The 17,949-nt window shown below is 46.6% G+C and overlaps 1 pseudogene; it reads left to right on the forward strand.

Moving 5' to 3' along the window:
- The window catches only part of LOC115146508 (trafficking protein particle complex subunit 12-like), a 35,505-nt pseudogene that overhangs the window by 4,008 nt on the left and 13,548 nt on the right, over window positions 1-17,949 (forward strand).

Below are 17,949 nucleotides of genomic sequence, written 5' to 3' on the forward strand. Positions count from 1 at the left end.
CCTCTCTCTTTTCTTCCTTTCAGGGCTAGTGACCCGTCTGTCCTCTGTCCCTCAGGTTCTCTCTCTCTTCTACCCCTCTCTCTTTTCTTCCTTTCAGGGCTAGTGACCCATCTGTCCTCTGTCCCTCAGGTTCTCTCTTCCTTCTACCCCTCTCTCTTTTCTTCCTTTCAGGGCTAGTGACCCGTCTGTCCTCTGTCCCTCAGGTTCTCTCTTCCTTCTACCCCTCTCTCTTTTCTTCCTTTCAGGGCTAGTGACCCGTCTGTCCTCTGTCCCTCAGGTTCTCTCTCTTCTACCCCTCTCTCTTTTCTTCCTTTCAAGGCTAGTGACCCGTCTGTCCCTCAGGTTCTCTCTTCCTTCTACCCCTCTCTCTTTTCTTCCTTTCAGGGCTAGTGACCCGTCTGTCCTCTGTCCCTCAGGTTCTCTCTCTCCTTCTACCCCTCTCTCTTTTCTTCCATTCAAGGCTAGTGACCCGTCTGTCCTCTGTCCCTCAGGTTCTCTCTCTTCTACCCCTCTCTCTTTTCTTCCTTTCAAGGCTAGTGACCCGTCTGTCCTCTGTCCCTCAGGTTCTCTCTCTCCTACCCCTCTCTCTTTTCTTCCTTTCAGGGCTAGTGACCCGTCTGTCCTCTGTCCCTCAGGTTCTCTCTCTTCCTTCTACCCCTCTCTCTTTTCTTCCTTTCAGGGCTAGTGACCCGTCTGTCCCTCAGGTTCTCTCTCTCTTCTACCCCTCTCTCTTTTCTTCCTTTCAAGGTTAGTGACCCGTCTGTCCTCTGTCCCTCAGGTTCTCTCTCTCCTTCTACCCCTCTCTCTTTTCTTCCTTTCAGGGCTAGTGACCCGTCTGTCCCTCAGGTTCTCTCTCTCTCTTCTACCCCTCTCTCTTTTCTTCCTTTCAAGGTTAGTGACCCGTCTGTCCTCTGTCCCTCAGGTTCTCTCTATCCTTCTACCCCTCTCTCTTTTCTTCCTTTCAAGGCTAGTGACCCGTCTGTCCGTCAGGTTCTCTCTCTCTTCCTTCTACCCCTCTCTCTTTTCTTCCTTTCAAGGCTAGTGACCGGTCTGTCCTCTGTCCCTCAGGTTCTCTCTCTCTCCTACCCCTCTCTCTTTTCTTCCTTTCAGGGCTAGTGACCCGTCTGTCCCTCAGGTTCTCTCTCTCTTCTACCCCTCTCTCTTTTCTTCCTTTCAAGGTTAGTGACCCGTCTGTCCTCTGTCCCTCAGGTTCTCTCTCTCCTTCTACCCTTCTCTCTTTTCTTCCTTTCAAGGTTAGTGACCCGGCTGTCCTCTGTCCCTCAGGTTCTCTCTCTCCTTCTACCCCTCTCTCTTTTCTTCCTTTCAGGGCTAGTGACCCGTCTGTCCCTCAGATTCTCTCTCTCTCTTCTACCCCTCTCTCTTTTCTTCCTTTCAAGGTTAGTGACCCGTCTGTCCTCTGTCCCTCAGGTTCTCTCTATCCTTCTCCCCCTCTCTCTTTTCTTCCTTTCAAGGCTAGTGACCCGTCTGTCCGTCAGGTTCTCTCTCTCTCTTCTACCCCTCTCTCTTTTCTTCCTTTCAAGGTTAGTGACCCGTCTGTCCTCTGTCCCTCAGGTTCTCTCTCTCTTCTACCCCTCTCTCTTTTCTTTCTTTCAAGGCTAGTGACCCGTCTGTCCTCTGTCCCTCAGGTTCTCTCTCTCTTCTACCCCTCTCTCTTTTCTTTCTTTCAAGGTTAGTGACCCGTCTGTCCTCTGTCCCTCAGGTTCTCTCTCTCCTTCTACCCCTCTCTCTTTTCTTCCTTTCAGGGCTAGTGACCGGTCTTTCCTCTGTCCCTCAGGTTCTCTCTCTCTTCTACCCCTCTCTCTTTTCTTCCTTTCAAGGCTAGTGACCCGTCTGTCCTTCAGGTTCTCTCTTTCTTCCTTCTACCCCTCTCTCTTTTCTTCCTTTCAGGGCTAGTGACCCGTCTGTCCTCTGTCCCTCAGGTTCTCTCTCTTCCTTCTACCCCTCTCTCTTTTCTTCCTTTCGGGGCTAGTGACCCGTCTGTCCTCTGTCCCTCAGGTTCTCTCTTCCTACTACCCCTCTCTCTTTTCTTCCTTTCAGGGCTAGTGACCCGTCTGTCCTCTGTCCCTCAGGTTCTCTCTCTCTTCTACCCCTCTCTCTTTTCTTCCTTTCAGGGCTAGTGACCCGTCTGTCCTCTGTCCCTCAGGTTCTCTCTCTCCTTCTACCCTTCTCTCTTTTCTTCCTTTCAAGGTTAGTGACCCGGCTGTCCTCTGTCCCTCAGGTTCTCTCTCTCCTTCTACCCCTCTCTCTTTTCTTCCTTTCAGGGCTAGTGACCCGTCTGTCCCTCAGATTCTCTCTCTCTCTTCTACCCCTCTCTCTTTTCTTCCTTTCAAGGTTAGTGACCCGTCTGTCCTCTGTCCCTCAGGTTCTCTCTATCCTTCTCCCCCTCTCTCTTTTCTTCCTTTCAAGGCTAGTGACCCGTCTGTCCGTCAGGTTCTCTCTCTCTCTTCTACCCCTCTCTCTTTTCTTCCTTTCAAGGTTAGTGACCCGTCTGTCCTCTGTCCCTCAGGTTCTCTCTCTCTTCTACCCCTCTCTCTTTTCTTTCTTTCAAGGCTAGTGACCCGTCTGTCCTCTGTCCCTCAGGTTCTCTCTCTCTTCTACCCCTCTCTCTTTTCTTTCTTTCAAGGTTAGTGACCCGTCTGTCCTCTGTCCCTCAGGTTCTCTCTCTCCTTCTACCCCTCTCTCTTTTCTTCCTTTCAGGGCTAGTGACCGGTCTTTCCTCTGTCCCTCAGGTTCTCTCTCTCTTCTACCCCTCTCTCTTTTCTTCCTTTCAAGGCTAGTGACCCGTCTGTCCTTCAGGTTCTCTCTTTCTTCCTTCTACCCCTCTCTCTTTTCTTCCTTTCAGGGCTAGTGACCCGTCTGTCCTCTGTCCCTCAGGTTCTCTCTTCCTACTACCCCTCTCTCTTTTCTTCCTTTCAGGGCTAGTGACCCGTCTGTCCTCTGTCCCTCAGGTTCTCTCTCTCTTCTACCCCTCTCTCTTTTCTTCCTTTCAGGGCTAGTGACCCGTCTGTCCTCTGTCCCTCAGGTTCTCTCTCTCTCCTACCCCTCTCTCTTTTCTTCCTTTCAGGGCTAGTGACCCGTCTGTCCCTCAGGTTCTCTCTCTCTTCTACCCCTCTCTCTTTTCTTCCTTTCAAGGTTAGTGACCCGTCTGTCCTCTGTCCCTCAGGTTCTCTCTCTCCTTCTACCCTTCTCTGTTTTCTTCCTTTCAAGGTTAGTGACCCGGCTGTCCTCTGTCCCTCAGGTTCTCTCTATCCTTCTCCCCCTCTCTTTTCTTCCTTTCAAGGCTAGTGACCCGTCTGTCCGTCAGGTTCTCTCTCTCTTCCTTCTACCCCTCTCTCTTTTCTTCCTTTCAGGGCTAGTGACCCGTCTGTCCTCTGTCCCTCAGGTTCTCTCTCTCTTCTACCCCTCTCTCTTTTCTTTCTTTCAAGGCTAGTGACCCGTCTGTCCTCTGTCCCTCAGGTTCTCTCTCTCTTCTACCCCTCTCTCTTTTCTTTCTTTCAAGGTTAGTGAACCGTCTGTCCTCTGTCCCTCAGGTTCTCTCTCTCCTTCTACCCCTCTCTCTTTTCTTCCTTTCAGGGCTAGTGACCGGTCTGTCCTCTGTCCCTCAGGTTCTCTCTCTCTTCTACCCCTCTCTCTTTTCTTCCTTTCAAGGCTAGTGACCCGTCTGTCCTTCAGGTTCTCTCTTTCTTCCTTCTACCCCTCTCTCTTTTCTTCCTTTCAGGGCTAGTGACCCGTCTGTCCTCTGTCCCTCAGGTTCTCTCTCTTCCTTCTACCCCTCTCTCTTTTCTTCCTTTCAGGGCTAGTGACCCGTCTGTCCTCTGTCCCTCAGGTTCTCTCTTCCTACCCCTCTCTCTTTTCTTCCTTTCAGGGCTAGTGACCGGTCTGTCCTCTGTCCCTCAGGTTCTCTCTCTCTTCTACCCCTCTCTCTTTTCTTCCTTTCAGGGCTAGTGACCCGTCTGTCCTCTGTCCCTCAGGTTCTCTCTTCCTTCTACCCTTCTCTCTTTTCTTCCTTTCAGGGCTAGTGACCCGTCTGTCCCTCAGGTTCTCTCTCTCTTCTACCCCTCTCTCTTTTCTTTCTTTCAAGGCTAGTGACCCGTCTGTCCTCTGTCCCTCGGGTTCTCTCTCTCTTCTACCCCTCTCTCTTTTCTTTCTTTCAAGGTTAGTGACCCGTCTGTCCTCTGTCCCTCAGGTTCTCTCTCTCCTTCTACCCCTCTCTCTTTTCTTCCTTTCAGGGCTAGTGACCGGTCTGTCCTCTGTCCCTCAGGTTCTCTCTCTCTTCTACCCCTCTCTCTTTTCTTCCTTTCAAGGCTAGTGACCCGTCTGTCCTTCAGGTTCTCTCTTTCTTCCTTCTACCCCTCTCTCTTTTCTTCCTTTCAGGGCTAGTGACCCGTTTGTCCTCTGTCCCTCAGGTTCTCTCTTCCTTATACCCCTCTCTCTTTTCTTCCTTTCAGGGCTAGTGACCCGTCTGTCCCTCAGGTTCTCTCTCTCTTCTACCCCTCTCTCTTTTCTTCCTTTCAGGGCTAGTGACCCGTCTGTCCTCTGTCCCTCAGGTTCTCTCTTCCTTCTACCCCTCTCTCTTTTCTTCCTTTCAGGGATAGTGACCCGTCTGTCCTCTGTCCCTCAGGTTCTCTCTTCCTACCCCTCTCTCTTTTCTTCCTTTCAGGGCTAGTGACCGGTCTGTCCTCTGTCCCTCAGGTTCTCTCTCTCTTCTACCCCTCTCTCTTTTCTTCCTTTCAGGGCTAGTGACCCGTCTGTCCTCTGTCCCTCAGGTTCTCTCTTCCTTCTACCCTTCTCTCTTTTCTTCCTTTCAGGGCTAGTGACCCGTCTGTCCCTCAGGTTCTCTCTCTCTCTTCTACCCCTCTCTCTTTTCTTTCTTTCAAGGCTAGTGACCCGTCTGTCCTCTGTCCCTCGGGTTCTCTCTCTCTTCTACCCCTCTCTCTTTTCTTTCTTTCAAGGTTAGTGACCCGTCTGTCCTCTGTCCCTCAGGTTCTCTCTCTCCTTCTACCCCTCTCTCTTTTCTTCCTTTCAGGGCTAGTGACCGGTCTGTCCTCTGTCCCTCAGGTTCTCTCTCTCTTCTACCCCTCTCTCTTTTCTTCCTTTCAAGGCTAGTGACCCCTCTGTCCTTCAGGTTCTCTCTTTCTTCCTTCTACCCCTCTCTCTTTTCTTCCTTTCAGGGCTAGTGACCCGTTTGTCCTCTGTCCCTCAGGTTCTCTCTTCCTTATACCCCTCTCTCTTTTCTTCCTTTCAGGGCTAGTGACCCGTCTGTCCCTCAGGTTCTCTCTCTCTTCTACCCCTCTCTCTTTTCTTCCTTTCAGGGCTAGTGACCCGTCTGTCCTCTGTCCCTCAGGTTCTCTCTTCCTTCTACCCCTCTCTCTTTTCTTCCTTTCAGGGCTAGTGACCCGTCTGTCCTCTGTCCCTCAGGTTCTCTCTCTCTTCTACCCCTCTCTCTTTTCTTCCTTTCAGGGCTAGTGACCCGTCTGTCCTCTGTCCCTCAGGTTTTCTCTTCGTTCTACCCCTCTCTCTTTTCTTCCTTTCAGGGCTAGTGACCCGTCTTTCCTCTGTCCCTCAGGTTCTCTCTTCCTTCTACCCCTCTCTCTTTTCTTCCTTTCAGGGCTAGTGACCCGTCTGTCCTCTCCCCTGAGTCGGCTAGTCAGCATTTCCCCTCTTGCTCAGCAGAGCTCAAGGCCTCCCTCCCTCTCACCCCACCCTCATTTCCTTGGAGGCTTGTGTGTGTGACCTGTCTCTCCTCCTTCTCTTGTGGCCAATGTCTGCTGCCCGCTCTTGCACAGCATTATCCATGGCTTCTGTCTGTCACCTTCCCTCCCTCTGGTGACCTGTCGCCTCCTCTCCCGAATCCCTCCCCATAGTGATTCTGGCCTAGGGCCTATATTTCTCCCTGTGGCTGGTCAGCGTCCCCTCTCTCTCAGCAGGGCCCAGTGCTGGCTAATCTGTCACTTTGATTAGCCAACTATCTCCTCCCCATTCCCCCGCCATCCCTCTCCCTCTCTTCCTCTGCGGCCAATGAACTCTCTCTCCTACCAGTGTGCTGGTGTCTGGGCCTGGAGCCTGTGTGCTGGGGCCAAATGTCCAGTGGAGGACAGGGCGGGGGCCGGGGGAGGTATGGTCAACATCATTCCACCTTACATGCTGACCACACCGCTCGTGTCGCAAAATAAATGAAAACATACATGTTATTTAATTGCACCCACACTGTTTGCGCGCGCCAACGAGCGTCTGGGCTAAAATAGAAGTCAGTTCTATTTGTGACGCTGAACATGGTGCAAGTCCTGCCTCTCCCATCTCCTCATAGGTTTATAGAAGCAGATACCCACGACCCATCTCCTCATTGGTTACCCACGTGGTTGATTGAAAGATTAACTGAGTTTGGTCGGTCATTGTGGTAACTATGAAAGTTAGATGCCAATCGCCATATAAAGTCCAAAGAAGAAAAAGCCTGGAAGGAGGAGAGATGACTTGAAATTATTCGGTTGACTGTTTAATGTGTGGACTAATTGTCGGAGTAGAGGACCTTGTGCATTTCAGGTCAAATAACTCAAAGTTTATATCCAAGGACAAATTAGCGAGCAACAGCAAGCTAACTAAATAGGACAAATTAGCTAATAACTGCAAGCTAGCTATCTTAATTGCCATAAATGTTTAATGATTCTCGACCTGTCCCCAAATGAATATAATTGGTTCAGAGTTTGTTTTGATATTTCAACCTGTGTGTTGTGATCGCGTTTGGTGTGGGGGGACAAAATCAATTTGCGCACGGCCGGTTTGGGTACGGTGTTACTCCCACCTTGGCTGGGTCAGCCTCGGCCTTGATGCTCCCTCCCCTATGTAACCACATTGATCTGCATTATAGCTACCTGGAGGTGTACAGCCAGAGAATTCGCATTACCTCAACAATCTTTTACAACACTGAGACTTGGCCGTGCTAAGTCAGCGGTTTGTCTGTCTATCAGTGAATGACTGATGTCACCCAAAGGAGAATCGTTTGGAACGCTCCAAGACAGCCATTATAGCGTAATACATTGTTTCTATGCAAGCCCTAAGATAGTTACTTCACATATGATCTGTTTTATTCTATTGTCCCAGGGCTCTAGATGTCTGGACGCCTTCAAATAGAAACTACTGTGGTCTTTAGAACAGTCAGCCACCAGTCCATCCTCTGGCCTGGAGGCAAAGCCCTAGTCTGGCTCTCTCAGGGCCGCTAATACAAGGACTCCAGCCCTCCACCAAACCATCAAAGACAAGTTAACCACTATCCACACCTAGATGCTAGTGTATTGTGCATTCTGCCTTTCTTACTTCTCTCCCCTCTGTATTCATTCAAAATGCTGTGGCTAAATTGAAGTGTCACTGGAACTTGGTGTGTTATGCAGAACAGGGCCCGCAATAGGGCGAGAAGCCTTTGTACTGTGTTTGGCTGGAGGCTGGCACCTCGCGAGAGCCCTGGCAGTGGGCGTGCAGCCAGCTTGGTTTCGGGCGTTTTTACTTCACCAAAAGAAAATATCTGAACTTGTGATCTTCAACACAATTAGAAATGCTCAGCCCTTTTAAACCCACAATGCTGCTAATTAATAATCCAGCCTTGTGTGTGTTTCTGTGTGTGTGTATGAGTAGGGAATCCAGTGGCATTCTATTGAAGTATTAGGCTCTTCTCCTATGGAGTTGGGATGGAGCTCCCTGGTGGCTGGCTGCCCAAGGCCTGCTTGGTTTCAACTGCTCTCCTATGGAATCACTCACTGCTACCCCTCAGAATTGTGGCTAGTCAAACAGTGTATGATCTGACAATAGCTGACTTGTCATCCTCTTAGTTATCTCTCCCCCAGCTGTGTGTTTGTGTGTGTGCACATGTCTATGCTCTTAAGGGCTTCTGTTGAACCTTTTAGTATAGGTGAATTAAAAGGGATGAGCTAAAATGAAGTTGATTCCCTGGCTGGTGTCTGTGTGCAAACACTATGCACGGCTAATCCACTTCCTTCTCCAGTGTGAGAGACGAGGGAGTGTTCATTTAGCTCTGCACTGTGGCCCTGCTCAATACGCATTGTGTTCATCGGCATTTCCTCATTCAATTTCAGCCAATATAATGTGTATTTTATCTCATTCTCATTTGATTTGGGGGATCCGAGTACCTCTTATTGCAGATTATTATGAGTGGAGCTAAATGATCAATCCTGGCATTATCACTCTACTGTTTTCTCTCCCACCTCTTCTAATTGAAATGATTCACATTTGGGATACACCATTCTATTATTCATGTTGTTGGGTGGGGGGGTCTTATTGGGGGGGGGGGGGTCTAAGCTAACATGGATTTGTTTTATGATTGTCATACTATGGAACATGTATCTATTTGATTTAGAATTTTAGGACCCCTTTTGGTATACATTTTTTGTGGATAAAATATTTAATTTGGCCTTTACTACTACAGCCCATAGACCCCTTTTTCTTCACATTACTAGTGTTTGGGTGTGCATAGGTGGGGTGGCAGGACATCATGTTAGGTCATGAGCACACACAGCAAGCCTGGCTGGAAGCCTCGCTGACCAGGGATGGCACTACTTCTGATTTTCTGCCACTACACATTGGGCTCTATGGTGGATATACTAAGGGTGGTGTGAGCGTGTGTACAGTACATCATAGACATCATAGAGCCTATCCCCAGTGAGTGCCAGAGCCAAATACAGGGAGGGGGTGAGGAAATGTTGCTGTTGTGGGGGCTGTGGGTTCTGTCTCAGTGGCTGCAGCTGCTTCTGGCCATCTCCCCGCCTCTCGTTTTCGGCTCCATTTCACCCCCTAATGAAGATTTAGAGGCACCCCTGGCAAGGGGGTGAGGGGGAGTGTGTACGTGAGGGAGAGCAAGGGAAGAAGAGACTGGGGGGACTGAGAGAAAGGATGTCTTTCACTAGCTACGTTTCCATCCAATTGGAAAACAGATTTTGAAGGAATTATTCTCAAATCTGCACAAGAACAATAAGCACATTTTCCTACCAAAGATGTATTTCTTTCAATTGTACTTGTAGCAGACAAAAGGCTGTGCTTAATGACATAGAGCACATAAAAATAACTTTTGCGGTAAAATTCCCATGTACCGAATAAAAAAGACAAGTTAAATGGGTTTCCGTTGCATTTTCAGCTCTTCTGATGGTTTTCTCACATTGTTTTTCCTTATATGGCAAAATGTTGCATTATATAGCATGTGTTCCCACGCTGGTATTGGCACGTGCTCTCCAGCCAGCAGCTCACAGATACAGTGAGGGTATAGCCTATATGATGATGTTATTCTGGACTAAATTATTTTCATTTGTCAGATGGCAGACAAGCATTGATGATCATGTCACCAGAATAAGCAACTCAATATTTATTGAAAAGGAGCATCAAGCTCATCACCTTGCACTTTCACCACCCTGTGAAGTTCATCATTTATTTCATCTGTAGCCTAATCAACTGCATGCTTTCCTGATGAGTCGTAGTGGGAGGACCACACATGTCATCGTAATGGTTATTATATCAATATGTGCACATGAAAGCGTTTCCACCAACATTTCTCACATAGTAAATGTTACCAACAGAAAACATCCAACCTTTTTCTAGCGTATTTTGTTTTGTCAACATTTGGAAAGTTTACCAACAAATGTTCTGTTTCCATCAGGCCTGTCATGACATGTTTTATCTGACATGTACTTTACTGGCATAAAAAGGTTAGATGGAAACCTGGTTAGTGTCCCAGGGAAATCTCCTATGATGGACCACCTCTGCTCCAGTATAGGAAGGAAACTGTCTATTGTGACTGGTCTCTCCCTCTCTCTATTCAATTCAAAGGGCTTTATTGGCATGGGAAACATATGTTTACATTGCCAAAGCAAGTGAAATAGATAATAAACTATACAGAATTAACAGTAAACATTACACTCACAAACGTTCCAAAGGAATAGAGACATTTCATATGTCGTATTATAGCTTTATACAGTGTTGTAACCATGTGCAATAGTTAAAGTACAAAGGGGAAAATAAATACATAGAAATATAGGTTGTATTTATAATGGTGTTTGTTCTTCACTGGTTGTCCTTTTCTTGTGGCAACAGGTCACAAATCTTGCTGCTCTGATGGCACACTGCTATTTCACCAAATAGATATGGGAGTTTATCTAACCCCCCCCCCAAAAAATGTTTTAAAAATAATAATAATTCTTTGTGGGTCAGTGTGATCCGAGGGAAATGTGTGTCTTTAATATGGTCGTACATTTGGCAGGAGGTTAGGAAGTACAGCTCAGTTTCCACCTCATTTTGTGGGCAGTGTGCACATAGCCTGTCTTCTCTTGAGAGCCAGGTCTTCCGACAGTGGCATCTCTCAATAGCAAGGCTATGCTCACTGAGTCTGTACATACAGTACCAGTCAAATGTTTGGAAACACCTACTCATTATCTTTACTATTTTATACATTGTAGAATATTAGTGAAGACGTCAAAACTATGAAATAACACATGTGCAATCATGTAGTAACCAAAATAGTGTTAAACAAATCAAAATATATTTTTGATTTGAGATTCATCAAAGTAACCACTATTTTCCTTGATGACAGCTTTGCACACTCTTGACAACAGTCTTGAAGGAGATCCCATATATGCTGAGCACTTGTAGGCTGCTTGTCCTTCATTCTGCAGTCCAACTCATCCCAAACCATCTCAGTTGGATTGAGGTTGGATGATTGTGGAGGCCAGATCATCTGATGCAGCACTCCATCACTCTCCTTCTTGGTCAACAAGTCCTTACACAGCCTGTAGGTGTGTTGGGTCATTGTCCTGTTGAAAAACAAATGACACTCCCACTAAGCACAAACCAGATGGGATAGCATACTGCTGCAGAATGCTGTGGTAGCCATGCTGGTTAAGTGTGCCTTAAATTCTAAATAAATCAGTGTCACCAGCAAAGCACCCCCACACCATCACACTTCCTCCTCCATGCTTCACGGTGGGAACCACTCATGCGGAGGTCATCCGTTCACCTACTCTGCGTCTCACGAAGACACGGCGGTTGGAACCAAAAATCCAACATTTGGACTCCATACCAAAAGACAAATTTCCACCTGTCTAATGTCTATTGCTCGTGTTTCTTGGCCCAAGCAAGTCTCTTCTTATTATTTGTGTCCTTTAGTAATGGTTTCTTTGCAGCAATTTGACCATGAAGGCCTGATTCATGGAGTCTCCTCTGAACAGTTGATGTTGATGTGTCTGTTACTTGAACTCTGTGAAGCATTTATTTGGGCTGAAATCTGAGGTGCAGTTAATTCTCATGAATGTATGAACTTATCCTCTGCAGCAGAGGTAACTCTGGGTTTTCATTTCCTGTGGTGGTCCTCATGAGAGCCAGTTTCATCATAGCGCTTAGTTTTTGAGACTGCAATTTTCAGGATTGACTGACCTTCATGTCTTAAAGTAATTATGGCCTGTCGTTTCTCTTTGTTTATTTGAGCTGTTCTTGCCATAATATGGACTTGGTCTTTCACCAAATAGGGCTATCTTCTGTATACCACCCATACCTTGTCACAACACAACTGATTGGCTCAAATGCATTAAGAAGGAAAGAAATTCCACAAAATAACTTTTAACAAGGGACACCTGTTAATTGAAATGTATTCCAGGTGACTACCTCATGAAGCTGGTTAAGAGAATGCCACGTTTGTGCAAAGCTGTCATCAAGGCAAAGGGTGGCTACTTTGAAGAATGTCAAATATAAAATATATTTAGATTTTTTTTAAACACTTTTTTGGTTACTACATTATTCCATATGTGTCAAGACTTCCGCTGAAGTTGGGCCCCTCTCCTTGTTTGGGCGGCATTCGGTGGTCGACGTCACCGGCTTTCTAGTCACCACCGATCCATGTTTCGTTGTCGTTTTGTTTTGTCTTCATTGTACACACCTGTTTTTCATTCCATTATCATGTTCCTTATTTAACCCTCTGGCTTCCCCTTTTGTTTTGTGGGTGATTGTTTTCGTCAAGGTGTTCTGTGTACGTGTTTTGGATTGTACATGTTTATCCTTGTTGGATTATTGTTGATATTGAGTAAATATCGTGGCTTTACTCATACCTGTGTCCTGCGCCTGACTCCGCTTTACTCCATACACCTGGAACATTGAAATATCACATATTGTCATAGTTTTGATGTCTTCTATTATTCTACAATGTAGAAAATAGTACAAATAAAGAAAAGTCATTGAATGAGTAGGTGTGTCCAAACTTTTGACTGGTACTGTATTTAAATAAGGTATTTTCTTAATTAAAAAAATATATATTTTCAAAAATGTCAACTTTTTTCTCTGGGGTATTGTGTGTAGATTGATGAGGGGAAAAATATATATAATTTCATTTGTTTTGGAATAAGGCTGTAACGTAACAATGTGGAAACAGGGAAGGGGTCTGAATACTTTCCAAATCCATTGTATGTTTTTTTTATAGAGCCGAAAAGATTTTGAGAAGTGGTTTATCAATTTTGGATAGGTAGCTCTTCGCGTTGTTGTTTGTTTAGTGTGTTCCAATTTTCCCAGAAGTGGTGAAATTCTGTGGATTCTTCAATTACATTGAGCTGATTTCTGATGTGCTGTTCCTTATTTTTTCTTAGTGTATGTGTCTGTGTGTGTATGTATGTATATATATATTTGTTGTTGCCCAATAATTTTTTGTTTGGTTTCTACACTACTTTCCTTACATCTAAAGCGTTTCTTAATAGTATGTGGTTTGTTCGGCTTTGATGCGTCAAGATTGTGACTTGCTCTGTTAAATTAGGCTGTGATTTTGCTGTGATCTGATAGGGGTGTCAGTGGGCTTACTGAACACTCTGAGAGACTGGGTTGAGGTCAGTAATAAAGTAGTCTACACTAACGCCTACTACTGCCAAGGGATGTTCTATAGGTGTACCTAGAGTAGGAGTCCCCTCAAAGCCTACCATGGACTATGTACATACCCAGCGTGTGACCCATTTTGTTGGTTGTTTTGTTGTAGTTGTGTCTAGGGGGGTGTATTTGGGAGGGAATGCTATCACCTGCAGGTAGGTGTTCTCTGTGTGCTGAGAATGTTGGGTTCTTGTCCAGTTCTGGCATTTAGGTCACCACAGACTAGTACATGTCACTGGCCCTGGACATTTTTGCCCTCCCCCTCTAGGATGGAGAAGCTGTCATCATTCACGTATGGGGATTCTAGTGGAGGGATATAGGTAGCACACAGGAGGACATTTTTTTCTGTTTTTCTGTTTTTTCTGTTGATTTCCTTATTAATTTCTAGCCAAATGTACAATGTTCCTGTTTTCATTAATTTAATGGAGTGGGTTAAGTCTGATCTATACCAAATCAGCATACCCTTTGAGTCTCGTCCCTGTCTAACACTTTGTAGTTTGGTAGATGGGAGACCAGCATCTGTAACCTAGAGGGCAACCAGTGGGTCCGTCTCCTCTTTACCATGTTTCTTGCAGGATGACACGTGTCTGGATTCCTGCTCTTTAGACCAAAAGCATATGACCTAAGACCTTATATTCTAGGATGAGAGAGTAATGCTTTGTGGTCCATAGTGTCCAGTGTTCTTATTTGTGTGGTTTACACTTGGACCAATATTTGTGAGCAGAGCATGCTGAGTATCTGATACATGCCTCTTAGGTCTCAGGATGGGGCTTGGGTGGGTGTAGGAGTGGGGGTTGTGCCTGTTGCTCTGCTCAAGACCTGGGTCTATGTGTGATTGTCATGTTGGGGGCAAGAGGGGCACAGGGCTGATCTGGGGGGACCTATATGGTTTGTGGCCATGGTTAGTTTGGGAGGGTGTTAACTGGTTGGGTTGTGGGGGTGGATGTGCCTGGTGGTACTGTGTTCTGGATGTCCTTGGTGGTGCTGTGTTCTGGATGTCCTTGGTGGTGCTGTGTTCTAGATGTGCATGGTGGTGCTGTGTTCTGGATGTCCTTGGTGGTGCTGTGTTCTAGATGTGCCTGGTGGTGCTGTGTTCTGGATGTCCTTGGTGGTGCTGTGTTCTAGATGTGCCTGGTGGTACTGTGTTCTGGATGTCCTTGGTGGTGCTGTGTTCTAGATGTGCCTGGCGGTGCTGTGGTCTGGATGTAGGTCCTCTAGGTGCAGGCCTGGGGGGGGGCTCGCAGGTCTGGACGGGGTGACCATTGCGCCTGTGTGAGGTGCTGCGGTTGAAGGCCATGTCTTTTAGGGTTGTGGGTTGTGGTGGACCAGGTAGATGTTAGGTTTTGAGGCACAGTCACAGGAAATGCTTGCGTTTACCTGCTGTATGGTAGCAGGATGAACGTCTTTTCGTGGTAGCAGGGCGGGGAAGTAGAAGAACATGTTTCAATCACTCCTTGTGTGCTGTGACAACCCCTTTCCTGCTCTGCTCTCACATAGTTTGTGCCTGTGTGAATGTGGCTGGGGGACCCTAGTTGGTCCTTAGATAGCAAGTTTAGGGCATGCTGGGTGCTTGGGCACCAGAGTTTAGCCACTGGGTGTTTTTTCTTCTATCTATTTCCCATTGGAGCACTTAAGGACAATCTATGGCTTTTGTGTGCCCTCAGTGGGTGTGAAAGGATTTTCACAGGAGGGGGTAGGGTCTGCTGGGTTGGTGGTTCTTCATTTGTCTGTTCTACTGTTGTGTGGAGGGAGGCTGTGGTCAGGATCTGGGGTGGGCTGTTCAGCCGTGGTGTCGAGGCTGGCTGTCTTTCTCTCTATCTCTAGTGTGTAATTCTCTGATGCCTAATTAGGTGGCTGACTGTGATGAATGGCCCTTTGCCATGCAGTTAAAACCCAATCTCCAGGCTGACCTTGTCATGCTTACTGATGGGGAGGCTCGGATGTACACGCCCCCCCACCCCCTCGTCCTCTGTACTGTACCCACCCCCTCCTGTGGAGACATCTGTTGCTTTAATGTGTGTGTCCCCTCACATTGTACCTTACTCAGTGTTTCCCCGACCTTTGGCTGACCTCTACCAGCACCACCACTCTACCATCAAAAATAAAATATAGAAATATAAGATGTCCTTTTTAACTGTTTGCCGCCAGCCAGGGGTTGGTTCATGTTGGAGGTCATTGTGTCCCGTGTCTGTGTCTGTCCTCTCACCTTGTCTGGTGGTTTTGTTGAAACAGCTGTGTCCCCATCCTGTGCACCTGTAGAGCACTAAGAACGGGCACGCCGCAGTGGACCGGACTGGCAGACTGCTGACAGCTCATGGTCAGAGCTACGGCAAGGCTGGCCAGCCCTCCAGCCACACCACTGACTGACTACTGGTACCTGTGTGTTTGTCTGTTCTGTCTGTCTAGGTTTCCGTGTGGCAATAGAAGTGTGATACTGGTGCATATGTCTGTGACAGTGTTTTTGTGTGTGGTTATGTTTCTGTTTTACATATGTACTTGCTTCCATTCAGCCAGAAGAGAATTAGTGAGGTCGAGCCCTGATATTGGGTGATTAGGGGCGGCAGGGTAGCCTAGTGGTTAGAGTGTTGGACAAATCCCCGAGCTGACAAGGTACAAATCTGTCGTTCTGCCCCTGAACAGGCAGTTAACCCACTGTTCCTAGGTCGTCATTGAAAATAAGAATTTGTTCTTAACTGACTTGCCTAGTTAAATAAAGGTAAAAATTAAAATTTGGCCTGGCTTGCAGTCGGCGTTCCAATTCATCCCGAAGGTGTTTGATGGAGTTGAGGTCAGGGCTCTGTGCAGGCCATCTTGATCTTGATAAACCATTTCTATATGGACCTCGCTTTGTGCAAGGGGACAGACATTGATTGTCATGCTGAAACAGGCTTTTCCCAAACTGTTGCCATTGTAAGGGGCCTAGCCCGAACCATGTAAAACAGCCCCAGACCATTATTACAGTTTGGTGGAGGGCAGGTAGCGAAATCCAGGAGAACGGGCAGGTAGCGAAATCCAGGAGAACGGGCAGGTAGCGTTCTCCTGGATTTGCCAGACCTAGATTTGTCCGTCAGACTGCCAGATGGTGGGGCGTGATTCATCACTCCAGAGAATGTGTTGCCACTGCTCCAGAGTCCAATAGCGGCGAGCTATACACCACTCCAGCCGACACTTGGCATTGCGCATGGTGATCTTAGGCTTGTGTGCGGCTACTGTTAAATGTGCCTGGCTTTATAAATCATCCATATATATATATATATATCTACAGAAATAAGACAGATCCTGCTTCTGTTGCCTGTTTAACTGTTTGTTTAATAGCCTACTGATTCCGTGGACACCAAGCCTCACGCAATGACATGTCAAGTAAACAATTTCACAAATTCGTCTGTTTTTAATCTTTTCTTTAATTAAGGCTTTCCACTTTTCTTTCTCGTTAGAACATCCTCTGGTATAATTTATAATTGATTTAGTGTTGTTTACTAAATTGTCCGAAAAAATAATGTTTATAATAACAATAATAATGCTCCTTTTTCTTGATCTCATCTTATTGTTGTTATTATTATGATCATCTTTACAATAATAAGTCATGTCATTATCATTAGTAGGCTTAGTAAAGCAGCCTTGTATAACCACCATTGAGCTGTAGGCCTAAGAGCGCATCCTGTTTAGTCTTCATACTGTGACTTACTGAGGCCGTTTTTAGTCTTCGCGGTAATAAAGGCTCGACTAAAAAAACTGTACAACAGACTCTCTGGTGCACTTCTACTTTATGTAGTGTTGTTTACAATGTTTCAAACGGTCAGAAAAATGATATTGTAATCTAACAGCACCTGTTTGGCACATAGCATCACTTGCTCTTTACCTTACCTCCTTAACTTATGTATTATCTCCAGGATTTTCTACAACTAGTAACATTGTATTCCACACGTCTAACTTCCCCTTTACCTCATGAGCAACCAGTTGCCTAAATATTCCCCCGTTTCGAGTTTGTCCCGTCCTCTGCATCTATTTTGCCGTTTAGGAGTTCAGAGTTTGTTATAACCAATTTATTGATGTAATTATATGCTATTCTATAGGTCAGGCCCTATTGGTCACGTCCATGAGATGCATACATGTGTCACGTAAAGAGAGCAAGGATTGAGTGAATAGGGAATGTTTTTCTGAAACAAATGAGCGATTTCGGTAACAGAACCTTTTCAGTGAGAAATGGCTGTTTTGAAATTGATTGGTCGAAAGAACAGAAGACTCTTGATTTTATTTTGTCGGGGACAGGGCTAATGTAGCTACGTGTCTGTACATTGTCAGCGATAGAGAGGCAAGTCTAAGATACTCTCCTGTCTGGCTGTGTGTGTGGCAGGGTGTGTGTGTGTGGCACAGCACATGTGCATGTGTGGCAGCGTGTGTATGTGTGTGTGGCAGAGGAGAGGATGGGGGTGGAAGCCAGGAGCTGCCTGCACAAATTAGACTCCGGATGACAAGAGTGGGCTGACACACGCACACACACTCCGACAGGAGGGCTGAGGCAGGCTAAGACACACACACAGAGGACGACCGTATCGGGCTCACACACACACATATGTAAAGTTGGTTATGTGTGTGTGTGTTGCAGCTGGGGTTTGTTCGCCTGGCCCTGCTCACCAAGCTGGAGTCTGTTCCAGAAGGCTGAGATGGAACTGGAGCCGTTTGGAAACCTGGACCAACCTGATCTATACCCTGAATACTAGTATACTGTATACCCTGGGAGGAGAGGTACACACACCACCTACACCGAGTGTACAAAACATTAAGAACACCTTCCTGATATTGAGTTACAGACCCCTTTTTGCCCTCAGAACAGCCTCAATTCGTCAGCCATGGACCGTACAAGGTGATGAAAGCGTTCCACAGTTGTGTCAAGTTGGCTGGATGTCCTTTGGGTGGTGGACCATTGTTGATACACATGGGAAACAAGCATTTCGCTACACCCGCAATAACATCTGCTAAATATGTGTATGTGACCAATAAAATGTGATTTGACAAAAACCAGTGCGGCTGGCA

This window comes from Oncorhynchus nerka, unplaced genomic scaffold (genome assembly GCF_034236695.1).
Source record: "Oncorhynchus nerka isolate Pitt River unplaced genomic scaffold, Oner_Uvic_2.0 unplaced_scaffold_25___fragment_4___debris, whole genome shotgun sequence".
Lineage (NCBI taxonomy): Eukaryota > Metazoa > Chordata > Actinopteri > Salmoniformes > Salmonidae > Oncorhynchus > Oncorhynchus nerka.